Source organism: Choloepus didactylus, chromosome 15 (genome assembly GCF_015220235.1).
Source record: "Choloepus didactylus isolate mChoDid1 chromosome 15, mChoDid1.pri, whole genome shotgun sequence".
Taxonomy (NCBI): domain Eukaryota; kingdom Metazoa; phylum Chordata; class Mammalia; order Pilosa; family Megalonychidae; genus Choloepus; species Choloepus didactylus.
The window spans coordinates 82,990,099-83,002,806 of NC_051321.1; the positions used below are offsets into that span (position 1 = coordinate 82,990,099).

The following is a 12,708-nucleotide window of genomic DNA, read 5'->3' on the forward strand; positions in this document are numbered from 1 at the left end:
CACATCTGTTCCTGAATTGTAATGGCCGTCTCCATATTCCGAGATGCTGATCCCTTTGTGTATAATCTGATTGATCCCTGGAACTTTGGGTATTTGTGTGACACCTGAAACTCAGAGCTAGAGCTCTGCAGCTATGAATGTCAGTTTACCTCGTACAGCAACTGTTAAAAAAGCTGAAAAAGAGTTCAGACCTCAGTTAGAGATATGAGTGAAGCAGATCTGGTTAGGACTAAAGCAAATCAGGCCAAAGGGTAAAGGACGATATTGACTGTGTTTTAAAACTTCAACATCTGTGTGAGACCAAGGGAAGAGATATTTATTTGGTCCAGGATCTATATTTTCTATAGCATACTAAATAATTTAACTCATACGGTCAGTTTATTCAAATACCATGATTACATGGAACTTTGACTAGGAAGTGAGATCTGGTAGGTTTGTATAGGTTATTGTGAAATTCTAATATATCCCAAACTAATTTGGGCAGAGAATGAAGATGTATTTGCAGGGCCCCCAGGGAACTGGGGGAAAATGAGGAAATGTTGGACTTCTTACCTTGGTTGTTTCTGGTGTTTTCGCAAACGTTGAAGACTGACAGTTTGGTAGGATGAGCCCTTAATCTTGGAACATGCCCTTGTGAAGCTTGTTGCTGCAAAGGAGAGGCTGAGCCTACTTATAATTGTGCCTAAGAGTCTCTCCTAGAGATCCCCTTTGTTGCTCAGATGTGGTCTTCTCTCTCTCTCTAAGGCCACCTGGCAGGTGAACTCACTCCCGCCCCCCCCCACACATGGGGCATGACTCCCCATGGTATAAATCTCCCTTGCAAAGTGGTATGTGACTCCCTGGGATGAGCCTGAACCCAGCATCATGGGATTGAGAAAATCTTCTTGACCAAAAGGGGGAAGCAAAATGAAACAAAATAAAGCTTCAGTGGCTGAGATTTCCAATGGAGTCGAGAGGTACTCTGGAGGGCATTCTTATACACTATATGGATATCCCTTTTTAGTTTTTAGTATATTGGATCGCTAGAAGGAAATACCTGAAATTGTCAAACTGCAACCCAGTAGCCTTGATTCTTGAAGATGATTGCATAACTATGTAGCTTACGTGGTGTGACTGTGTGATTGTGAAAACCTCGGGGCTCACACTCCCTTTGTCCAATGTGTGGACAGATGAGTAGGAAAATGGGGACAAAAACTAAATGAAAATTATGGTGGGATTGGGGGATAGAATGTTTTTGAAATGTTCTTTTTACTTGTATTTTTATTCTTTTTTTTGGAGTAAGGAAAATGTTGAAAAGTCAACTCTGGTGATGAATGCACAACTATATGATGGTACTGTGAATAGTTGGTTGTACACTGCAGATGATTGTAGGGTTTGTGAATATATCTCAGTAAAACTGCATTTTAAAAAAACCAAATGTAGAAAATATTGATCAAGACAAAATTCAAGAGAAAAATCATTAAAAGTGGAAAAAAATGTTTAAGCTAATATAGAAATTTTACATGTAAATGCTTTTCCCACCAAACTACTGTTACCTTTATAAAGTTTGTTCTGGTTTGCTAATGCTTCCGTTATGCAAAATACCAGAAATGTATTGGCTTTGTAAAGGGGGTTTATTTGGTTACATGGTCACAGTCTTAAGTCCATAAAAGTGTCCAAGCTAAGCCAGCAACAGGGTACCTTCACAGAAGAACAGCCAGTGGCATCTGGAACGCCTCTGTTGTTTGGGAAGGCATGTAGCTGGTGTCTTCTTCCTTTGCTCCCATGTTGTGTTTCAAAACACAACATGGGAGCAAACGTTTCCCAGAACGTTTCTCTGTAGGCAGCTGGGGGTATTCTCTTAGTGTCTCCCAGGCAAACTCTGGAGTAGCAAAAGTCTACTTTCAAGGCCATCTTCAAAATGTCTTTCTTAGCTGCAGTTGAGAGCTCCTTCTGTCTGAGCTCTTACAGGGCTCAGTAAACTAATCAAGAACAATGCTGAATGTGCGGGGCCATACCTCCATGGAAATAATCTAATCAAAAGTATTACCCAAAGTTGGGTGGGTCACATCTCCATGGAAACAACCTAATCCAAAGATTCCAACCTAGTGAACACTAATACTTCTGCCCCCACAAGATTGCATTAAAGAACGTGCTGTTTTGGGGGACGTAATACATCCGGTCGGCACAAAGTTGAAAATGTCCAAAATGGGAAATTTCCGCAGTCAGAGGTTGGGAAATTGGTAGAGTGGTAGGTTTCCAAAATATTGTAGAAGTTTTCATTGACTTTACTTTGAAAATGTATAGTTGTGCACATGATATATTTTTAGTATTTCTTCTGCATGTGATATTCTGACAAAAATGGTTTGTGTCTTAAACAAATTTTTTTTTTCCTTAACAGATTTATGAAAATATGCATCAGTTTAATACTGTCTTGGAATTCATGAGGTGGAAGCATAGGTCAAAGCTGTTTGGAGAAATTTGGAAACACAATTTTATCTAGCTCTGAGGTAAGAAAAAGACTTTTTAGAAAAATGTGCAAATTTTCATATTTTTTAACAGTTGAAATAGAATTGCAGAATACATTGATTATAAAATGTTATAAAACTGCAACTTTATTTTAGCTTCTTTAGTTTCTTTAATTACATTCCTTAATATTTCATAAGCAATTCTAGTATTTTCCTCTCCTTATAAACATTGAACCTCTTTAGTAGTAAAAAGTTCTTGTTTCTTATTACTACCCCTTTCTTTAATCTTAACTGTAGAAAATAAGCTTTAAATGTTTTATATACAGTAGTTCTTTCTTCCCTCTAAAGATTACAGAACAGAGTTCAGAATTGAAATTATATTAAAAATAAATGTTTATATTCTGAAATTTTCTCATGTTTTAGAATTCAGGATAAAATTCTTTATTTCTTAGGAGAAAACAGATCTTTGGAGGTACCATTTATTTAAAAAAATAGCTGCGGTAATACTGGAATAGAGAGAAACAAGGAATTCTAAGACAGTATGTATGGAGAAATCAAGTTCATTACTTTCAAATCCATTTTGAGGCTTAAACTGTCAGATGAAAGACTTAAATTCTCCAGAAATCTGCATTAGAAAAAAAAAAGATAGGAGAACAGACATACTGTTTTATGTAGTCATCTGTATTTTACCTTTTGAAATGTTCATGGTTCTTGCTTGTGCCGTTCACTCATCCTCTTCCTGCCTGTGACTTTCTAATTGTCGTTTATTGAGTTTCAGATTCTGCAGTCTCTGTGTTTGCTATTTTTCCTTTCTTGAATTTCTCCTGCTTTCTATGATCCTGTGCTCTTTTAGTTCTACTTCTTTAATTACTCTCCAACTTTTAAATAATACCTTCCTCAAGGTTTTTATTTTTGTAATTCTTCTATTTTTTTTCTTTATATCTTTTCTAATCTCATGATTTTGACAATTACCTCTAAAGTGATCTCTTTTATATCTAGTTGTGACATTTTCTCTAAGCCTCAGACCCATATATTGAACTGCTTGCAGGTTCTTCTTATTAGCATCTTAGACCTCACATTATCTATCACTTAATTTATCATCTACTTCATATCCAGTGTTCCCACATACCTCCCTAGGTTAAAAGTCTCAGTACTATATTTGATTCCTCATCTTTTGTTCCTCCACTCAGTCAGAGACCAGGTTCTATCAGTTATGAATGTTTTCATCACTCCTTTCTGATCCCCCTGCAACCACCCACGTTGAGGTGCTTGTTATGTTTCACATGAAATATTGCAGGACTTGTATAATTTTGTGCTTTTCCTTACTCTACTTTACTCTACATACTACTAACAGCTCACATTTCCTAAAGGATAAGTCTGCATGTATTGGGCAGTGACTCTTTGTTAGTCTGCCAAACAAAGTAAGGACAAGCTCCTCTAATATTAAAGCCTCTCAACAATATCTCATTGAGTGACAATTTTGCCTCCATCCATCCATTTCTTCCTTTCTGTAAATATTTAATAAACACCTGCTCTATGCCAGGGACTGTGTTAGATGCTCAGAATACAAAGGGTTCCATAAAACGGGGTCCTTGGCTTTGCTTTTGAAGAATAGTCTGTTGACAGATGAACATGCAAACAATTCAAGTGCAATTTGGAAAGTGCTACATATAATTGAAAAAATGTCTTGGCATCACCTAGGAAGGCTCTACCAACATTGTCAGAGGAGAGACTTGTCAGGGAGGCGTCACATAAGAAGTGATATTTGAGCAGTCTTGAAGGATGAGTGGAAGATTGCTGAGTGGAAATTGGGAGGTAAGGGAATTCCTTGCACAAGAGCCCAGAATGAGCAAGGGAAGCTTGAAAATGTGTAGAATGTACAGAAGACAAAATAAATAATTTTATGTTTGTTGAATTTGGATGAGAGAGGGCTTGAGGGGTGGGGCAGGGACAAGGCTGGAAAAGGTCTTGATTGTGAAGAACTTTGAATGTCATGGTAAGGAGTTTAGATTTTATTTTGTGAGTAGTAAGCAGTCATTGAAGAAATTTAGCAGAGGTGTTTTGTATATAATTGTGTTTTGTTAAGATTATTCTGGCAGTAATATGATTGATATTTTAGAAGGGAGAAATAGTAAAAGAAGAGAGCCAGGTTAGGATCCTCATGGTGATTTCAAACAAGAAAAAATGGGGTTCTCAATTAAGGTGGAATCAGTTTACCTGGAATTATGAAAACCTTTAAGCATGGTTATTTAGCAGATGATTCATTTTCTTTTCTATTTCTCTAAATGTAATATACTCTTTAGCCAACGTCATTTGAAATTGTCCTGTATATTCTCACCTCTCTGTTCATGGTACTCTTCTCCTGGTAAGCTTTTCCCCCATTTTCTCTCTTGTGGAAGGCCTGTCAACTTTTCAGAATCCATCTCAAGTGCCAGTTCATCCCTAAAGTCCTTCCTGATCTATATTCCTTTGACTTTAAGAATATCTTTCTACCTTGTTTAAGGCCTGAATGCTTACAGGATGCTATTATTATTTTTTTATCCCTGTTAAACTCTGACAGCAAGTCATAGAGGAGATCAGAAAATGAAGAACGTGGTCCCCACCATCCAGTTTATAGTCTAGCCTAGTTTTTTTAATAATATATTTATATGTATGTGTGTGTGTATTTTAAGGAGTGTTAGCAAACATTGCCAAGTAAAAGTGCTGAATGCCAAAGGAGTAACTTATTACTTATGGTTAGGGTTCTATAATTCTGAAAAGGATAGCAGGAACATGGAAGGGGTTATTTGAGCTGGACTTTGAACAATGAGTAGAATTTGGGTACAAAGACAAAGAATTGAAGGATATTTCCAGAAAAACTGATTGAGAGAGAAAGACTTTTTTTGTAGGAGTATGATGGAGAACTTGGAGAAAGTAGAGGTGTGGCATGAAGAAAATTATATTTTAGGAAAATTATTCTAGTGTTGATGCATAGTCATTAGAGAAATGGAATGAGGAGGCAGATTGTAACAGTAGTTAGACATGAGGTGATCAGAATTTGATTAGAGAGGTAAAAGTAGAAATAGAAAAGAAAGGTTAAATTGAATTGTGAGGGCGGAAGGACACTGATTTGTAACTAGATATTGAGGAGAGGACAGAGCCCAGACTGAACCTTGATAGTAGGGATAGTGTTGACATCATTAACAGCAAACATACATAATTCTTCAAGTCCAGTTGAATCCTAGTTCTCTAAATTTAGAGAAACACTAAAATGAATGTTCTGCTGTATTGCTGGTCTCTTAATTTGTTTACAAACAAATAATTTTGTACATTATTTTTTCAGACATAGCATATTGAAAGGGAGCTATTATGAAAACAGCAAAGTACTACCTCTTTTAGAAGAACAGGTTTTTTTTTCATTTTTATTGAGATTGTTCAGATAACATACAATTATCCAAAGATCCAAAGTGTACAATCACTTGCCCCTGGGTACCCTCATACAGCTGTGCATCCATCACACTTAATTTTTGTTCAATTTTTAGAAACTTTTCATTACTCCAGACAAGAAATAAAGTGAAAGATGAAAAAAGAAAAAAAGAAAAGGAAACTCTAATCCTCCCCTATCCCTAACCAACCCCCCTCAATTGGTGACTCGTAGTATTGATATAGTACATTTGTTACTGTTTATGAAAAAATGGTGAAATACTACTAACTGTAGTATATAGTTTGTAATAGGTATATAGTTCTTCCCTATATGCCTCTCTATTATTAACTTCTAATTGTATTGTCATACATTTGTTCTGGTTCATGGAAGTGATTTCTAGTATTTGTACAGTTGATCATGGACATTGCCCACCATAGGATTCAGTTTTATACATTCTCATGTTTTGACCTCCAACTTTCCTTCTGGTGACATATATGACTCTGAGCTTCCCCTTTCCACCTCATTCACACACCATTCGGCGCTGTTAGTTATTCTCACATCTTGCTACCAACACCTCTGTTCATTTCCAAACATTTAAGTTCATCCTAATTGAACATTCTGCTCATACTAAGCAACCACTCCCCATTCTTAAGCCTCGTCCTGTACCTTGGTACCTTATATTTCATGTCTATGAGTTTACATATTATAATTAGTTCCTATCAGTGAGACCCTGCAATAATTGTCCTAATGTGTCTGGCTTATTTCACTCAGTATATTGCCCTCGAGGTTTTGTCATCAACCCATTTTTTTTTTTAATATGGTTTTGTTCACTCACCATACATTCCATCCCAAGTAAATAATCGATGGTTCTCTGCATGCTCATACATTTATGTGTTCACCACCTTCACCATCTATATAAGGGCATATACATTTCTTCCACAAGGCAGGAGGGAGAGTCAAAGAAGGTAGAGAGGCAAAAGAAAGAGGAAAAAAAAATGACAGCTAGGAAGCAGCAAAAGGAAAAATAACCTTAAATCAAAGTAGAATAAAGAATCAGACAATGTCACCAATGTCAAGTGTCTAACATGCCTCCCCTATCCCCCCCTCTTATCTGCATTCACCTTGGTATATCACCTTTGTTACATTAAAGGAAGCATAATACAATGATTCTGTTAGTTACAGTCTCTAGTTTATGCTGATTGCATCCCTTCCCCAATGCCTCCCCATTTTTAACATCTTGCAAGGTTGACATTTGCTTGTGCTCCCTCGTAAAAGAACATATTTGTACATTTTATCACAATTGTTGAATACTCTAGATTTCACCAAGTTACACAGTCCCAGTCTTTATCTTTCCTCCTTTTTTGTGGTGTCTCACATGCTCCCCACCTTCCTCTCTCAACTGTATTCATAGTTACCTTTGTTCAGTGTACTTACATTGTTGTGCTACCATCTCCCAAAATTGTGTTCCAAACCACACACTCCTGTCTTCTATCACCCTGTAGTGCTCCCTTTAGTATTTCCTGTAGGACAGGTGTCTTGTTCACAAAGTCTCTCATTGTCTGTTTGTCAGAAAATATTTTGAGCTCTCCTCATATTTGAAGGACAGCTTTGCTGGATATAGGATTCTTGGTTGGCGGTTTTTCTTTTTCAGTATCTTAAATATATCACACCACTTCCTTCTTGCCTCCATGGTTTCTGCTGAGAGATCCGCACATAGTCTTATTAAGCTTCCTTTGTATGTAATGGATCGCTTTTCTCTTGCTGCTTTCAGGATTCTCTCTTTGTCTTTGACATTTGATAATCTGATTATTAAGTGTCTTGGCATAGGCCTATTCATATCTCTTCTGCTTGGAGTATGCTGTGCTTCTTGGATCTGTAATTTTATGTCTTTCATAAAAGATGGGAAATTTTCATTAATTATTTCCTCTATTATTGCTTCTGCCCCCTTTCCCTTCTCTTCTCCTTCTGGGACACCAGTGATACGTACATTATTGTACTTTGTTTCATCCTTGAGTTCCCGGAGACATTGCTGATATTTTTTCTTTTCTCCATCTCCTCCTTTGCATGTAGGCTTTCAGGTGTTTTGTTCTCCAGTTCTTGAGTGTTTTCTTCTGCCTCTTGAGATCTGCTGTTGTATGTTTCCATTGTGTCTTTCATCTCCTGTGTTGTGCCCTTCATTTCCATAGATTCTACTAGTTGTTTTTTTGAAGTTTTGATTTCTGCCGTATATATGCCCAGTGTTTCCTTTACAGCCTCTATCTCTTTTGCAATATCTTCTCTAAACTTTTTGAACTGATTTAGCATTAGTTGTTTAAATTCCTGTATCTCAGTTGAAGTGTACGTTTGTTCCTTTGACTGGGCCATAACTTTGTTTTTCTTAGAGTAGGTTGTAATTTTCTGTTGTCTAGGCATGGTTTTCTTGGTTATCCAAATCAGGTTTTCCCAGACCAGAACAGGCTCAGGTCCCAGAGGGAAGAAATATTCAGTATCTGGTTTCCCTGCGGGTGTGTCTTAGAAAATTGCTCCACCCTTTGATGCCTCAGGTCACTGTGCTTTTCTGCCCAGCAGGTGACGCCTGTTAGCCTATAATTCTTGACTGGTGTGAGGAGGTGTGGCCATGTTCCCCCAGGCTCTGGGGTCTGGTTCTGAATGGAAAGGGCCCCACCCCTTTCCTCCTAGAGAAGACAGACCCCCCAGGTGGATGTCATGAGCATTTCAATGGTCTCTCTCTCTGCTTGTGGTATCTCCACCCTTCCCAGAGTCACAGCCCTGGAAACTGAAAATGACTGGGGCTTAGAAGAGCAGATTTTAAGGAAGTAAATACTATTCTGTTTATATTTATTTCTCTTGCTATAATTTTAATTGCTATATAAAATTTTGTAAAATTTAAGAATGTTTTAAGTTTTTCTATAGCTATAATTCTGACACTCACTGAAGGATGGTATTTTGTTTTAATAGAATTATTGCTAAATGGACAGGCACCTATGAAGAAATATGTTCATTAAGCAGAATTTGGTTTGTTCCTACCTTAACAAAAAAGTATTAGTATTGTAAGTTCATTTGAGAAATACCTTACTATATAAAACTTGTTTCTTGTAGTGCATTTAATAAAATTCTTTTCAATTCTTAATTGATTACCAATTTAGAAAGACTTTGTAGTATTTAGAAATACTCTAATTATAGATTGAAAATGAAGTAGTCAATATTGTTTCATAATTAAAATAGTAATTGTGTAAAACATGTTAGAAAGGAAAGCATTCACATTTTAAAAACTCAGGTTTTGTGATGGGACTATTATCAAGTTATTTTCTCTTTAGCATAAATCCAGTTGCACTCTCAAATTAATCAGTATTTGCAAGGTTTTTGTATATTTTTTTAAAATCACCTCTGTGTTTTTTTGTTTGTTTGTTTGTTTTTTGTAGTTTAAAGCTAGAAAGTTCTGGCAATAGAATTTTTTTTTTTTCATTTTTTTATTGCAAAATATAACATATACACAGAAAAATGTTAACATTCAAAGTAAATTTAACAAGTAGTTAACAGATTTCAAAGAATGTTATGGATTACAGTTCCACCATTTCAGTTATTTCCTGATTGTGAAGTGTAACATATATACCAAAAGGTGATAACTTTCAAAGTACGATTTAACAAGTAGTTATAGAGCAAGTTTCAAAGAATGTTATGGTTTACAGTTCTGCCATTTCACTTATTTCCTTATTGTGAAATATATACAGAAATACAGAAAGCTTTCAAAGTATAATTTAATAAGGAGCTATAGAGCAAATTTTGAAGCATGTTGTATGTTACAGTTCCACCATGTCAGTTATTTCCTTCTAGGTATTCTAGTACCTTAGAGACTTAAAAAAAAACTATGTAAAAAGTCAGTATTCGTAATCCTTTGTTAAATACTATCTTGTCACTTGCTACCCCTCGCTCTCATTTGGTCACTTCAGGGATATCTGGGCAGTGACCAGCCTAACTTGTTCATATTGAAAAAGGGTGTCGACACTATAAGGAAGGGGGCTGCATGTGGTTGATGTTCTTGGAGAGGCTGTTGCCTCAGGTTTTGGGGGACTTTCCTGGCATAGAAACACTCTGAGGAATATAAGTTTCTGATAAGTAAACTTAGTGAAACTTTCATGGAGTCTCAGATAGGGACCTAGGTATTCTTTAGTATCTTGGGGACTACTCTTGGTTAGCGCTTGGCATACTGTGGACATTTGGAATATCTAGGTGGAGCTAGCATAAAAGTAACCGCCAAGATAGTCTCTCATCTCTTATTTGAAATCAATTAGCCACTGAAACCTTATTTTGTTACCTTTCTTTTCCCCATTTTGGTAAAAAAGGCATTCTCAGTCCTCCAGTTGCCTGGGCCAGGCTCATTCCTGGGAGTCATGTCCCATGTCGCCAGGAGATTCATTCCCTTGTGAGTCATGTTCAACGTGGGGGGGGAGGGTAATGAATTTATTTGCCAAGTGGGCTTAGAGAGAAAGGCCGCATCTGAGCAACAAAAGAGGTTCTCTGGAGGTGAGTCTTAGGCGTAATTATAGGTAAGCTTAGCCTCCCCTTTACAGCCAAAAATTTCACTGGAGCAAGCCTCAAGACTCTTCTAGAGTCTTCTTGATGTCCTTTATGTCCTTTGCCAACTCACTGAAGTTGTTCTGGAGATATGTGTGTACTTCTTTGATTAATTGCTCCAAGTTCTGTGTCTCCTCCAGCTTTTTAATTTGGTCATTTGGATTGTCCATATTTTCTTGTTTTTTCATGTGCTTTATAATTTTCTGTTAGTCTCAGGACATTTAGTTATCTCGATAAGGTTATTTTGGGAAATGCAGGATTATTTGAACTTTTATATTTGTATCTATTGAGCCGTGACTTGTGGAGTGCAATTTCCCTTTCTTCCTAGAGATGGCACCCTTGAGCCACCTCTCACCCTCAAGCCAGCACTCCCCCAACTTCGCCTGTGCACAACGGGGTGAAGATCCAATCAGTGCACCAGTTCTCTGTGTGCACTGGGGACTGCCATCCCCGGGGATGTGATGTGGGCCCTGTGCAGTTCAGCAGGGAGTCCACTTAAGGGCACCTTGTGTCTGGTGTCTCCCAGACCTCTGAGTGGATCACTCTCGGGCTGTGGGGCTGCTTTCCTCCCTCTCCAGCTCAAACATGCCCTGCTCCCTGCCCACCATGTACCCGTGAGCCTCTGGGGTGTGGGAGGGACTCCTGGTGCTTCCATGTGGCACCCTTTCCTATCCCCACGTCTTGCCCATGCATATCAGGGACTTCCATAGAGGGAGAGTAAATGTGGTCAGCCCTGGTCCGCTGCCTTCCCTCATGGAACCTCCTGGCCTGTGGCTGTGGAGGATTATCTCCCCAGCTAATTGCTGAGATGGATGCATAAGAATGGAGAGCTGCTCACTCCCCCTCCCAGCAACTGTCTCACTGCCAGTTGTCATTGCCAGCCCCTGGTGGCGATTGGGGCTGAATAAACTCGCCCCATACTTTAAGACTCAGTTTCTCTGCTTTCCAAGTTCCCACCATGTATTGTAGAAGTCCCTCTCTGGCCACTGGCACTCCGAAACTGCTGTCCTGGATTTCCTCCAGCCCTTCTCTAATTTCTTTAGTTTCTTTCACGGAGAAGTTTGCTTCGCCTCACCTATTCCGCCATCTTCACCTCTGTCATTCTTATCTCAGAATAGTCACTACAGTGTCTCCCAAGGTGAAACCACTGGTGGTATTCAGAGTGATTTTAGGTGGTACACAAATGGATTTTTAAAAAATAGTTATTTGTTTTCATAACATCTTATCTGTAACAAGATACTGACTTTTACATTTTAGGTAGTGGCAATGCTTTTGCCTTTATTTTCTCCCTTTTTTGGACTATGGTTCAGAAAGTTGAGTTAACCATACTGTCAGTTTCTAGCACTAAAATTACTGTCTTTGTTCTGTATAAGGCTTCTTGATTTATTTTATCCCCTTTTTTCTTGAGCCTCACTCTTATTTTCCTCCGTTCTTGCCAAAGGAAACAGCTCTAATTTGTTTGTAAATGTCTCTGAATGTATGTATCTTTCTAAAACATTGTGTTGGTGTTTGTGTGTATGTTTGTTTAATTGACATAATTAGGTTTGCTACAAATATTTTGCTGGTTTTTTAACTAGTTTCTCTGTACAGTGGAGTTTTAAGATCTGTCCATTGTGCTGTATATATACTTGTTTGTTGCTTTTAACTTGTGTTTAGCATCCTGTAATACACGTCACCACGTATTACTACTTTAAAGAGGCATCATACTCTGTTTAAGAGCACAGATAGTGAAGCCAGAATGTTTCCGTTTGAATCTTGACTTCGCAGCTTCTTAGTTTGAGTTCCCTTGAAAGTAGAGCCTGAGAAAAGGACTTACGGCTGGTAGTTTATTTGGGAGATGATGCAAAGAAGCAGAAGTGAGAGAATGAGAAAAGTGAGGCAGGGAGGGTGTAGGTTAATAAAGGAGGTATTACTGAGCTAGCTACATCTGTGGGTGACTGGGGTTTGATCACTTTGGAGACCCCCTGAATGTACCTGAGTATTGTCTCACCACAGGACAGGGAGCCTGGGACATTTATCCACTGATTTTCATTGTTAATTGGGTATTGCTGCTGTGCCTGACCATGGGACTAGATGGATCATGATGGGTAGATTGGTCATATAATCCTTGATGTTCCACTGTTGTGTTCTCTACTTGGACCCAATATGATGCCAGGACTTACTTTTCAATCAGTAATACAGAAGCTGTGTCCTTGTCCTTGCTTGTGAAAATCTAGGGATCTTTGCTACAACTCATCTGTTGGGGCTTATCAGAGAAACCACACAGCATCTCTGTCTACTACA

At 38.0% G+C, this 12,708-nt stretch overlaps 1 protein-coding gene across 3 annotated transcripts in view; it reads left to right on the forward strand.

The window, feature by feature from the left end:
* BMPR1A (bone morphogenetic protein receptor type 1A) overlaps nucleotides 1-12,708 on the forward strand; it is a 155,426-nt gene that overhangs the window by 77,997 nt on the left and 64,721 nt on the right. For all 3 annotated transcript variants that reach the window (XM_037804100.1, XM_037804098.1, XM_037804099.1), the window contains exon 2: nucleotides 2,381-2,489. The gene's annotated coding sequence lies outside the window, so the exon portion shown is untranslated. The remainder of the gene's footprint in view (nucleotides 1-2,380; nucleotides 2,490-12,708) is intronic.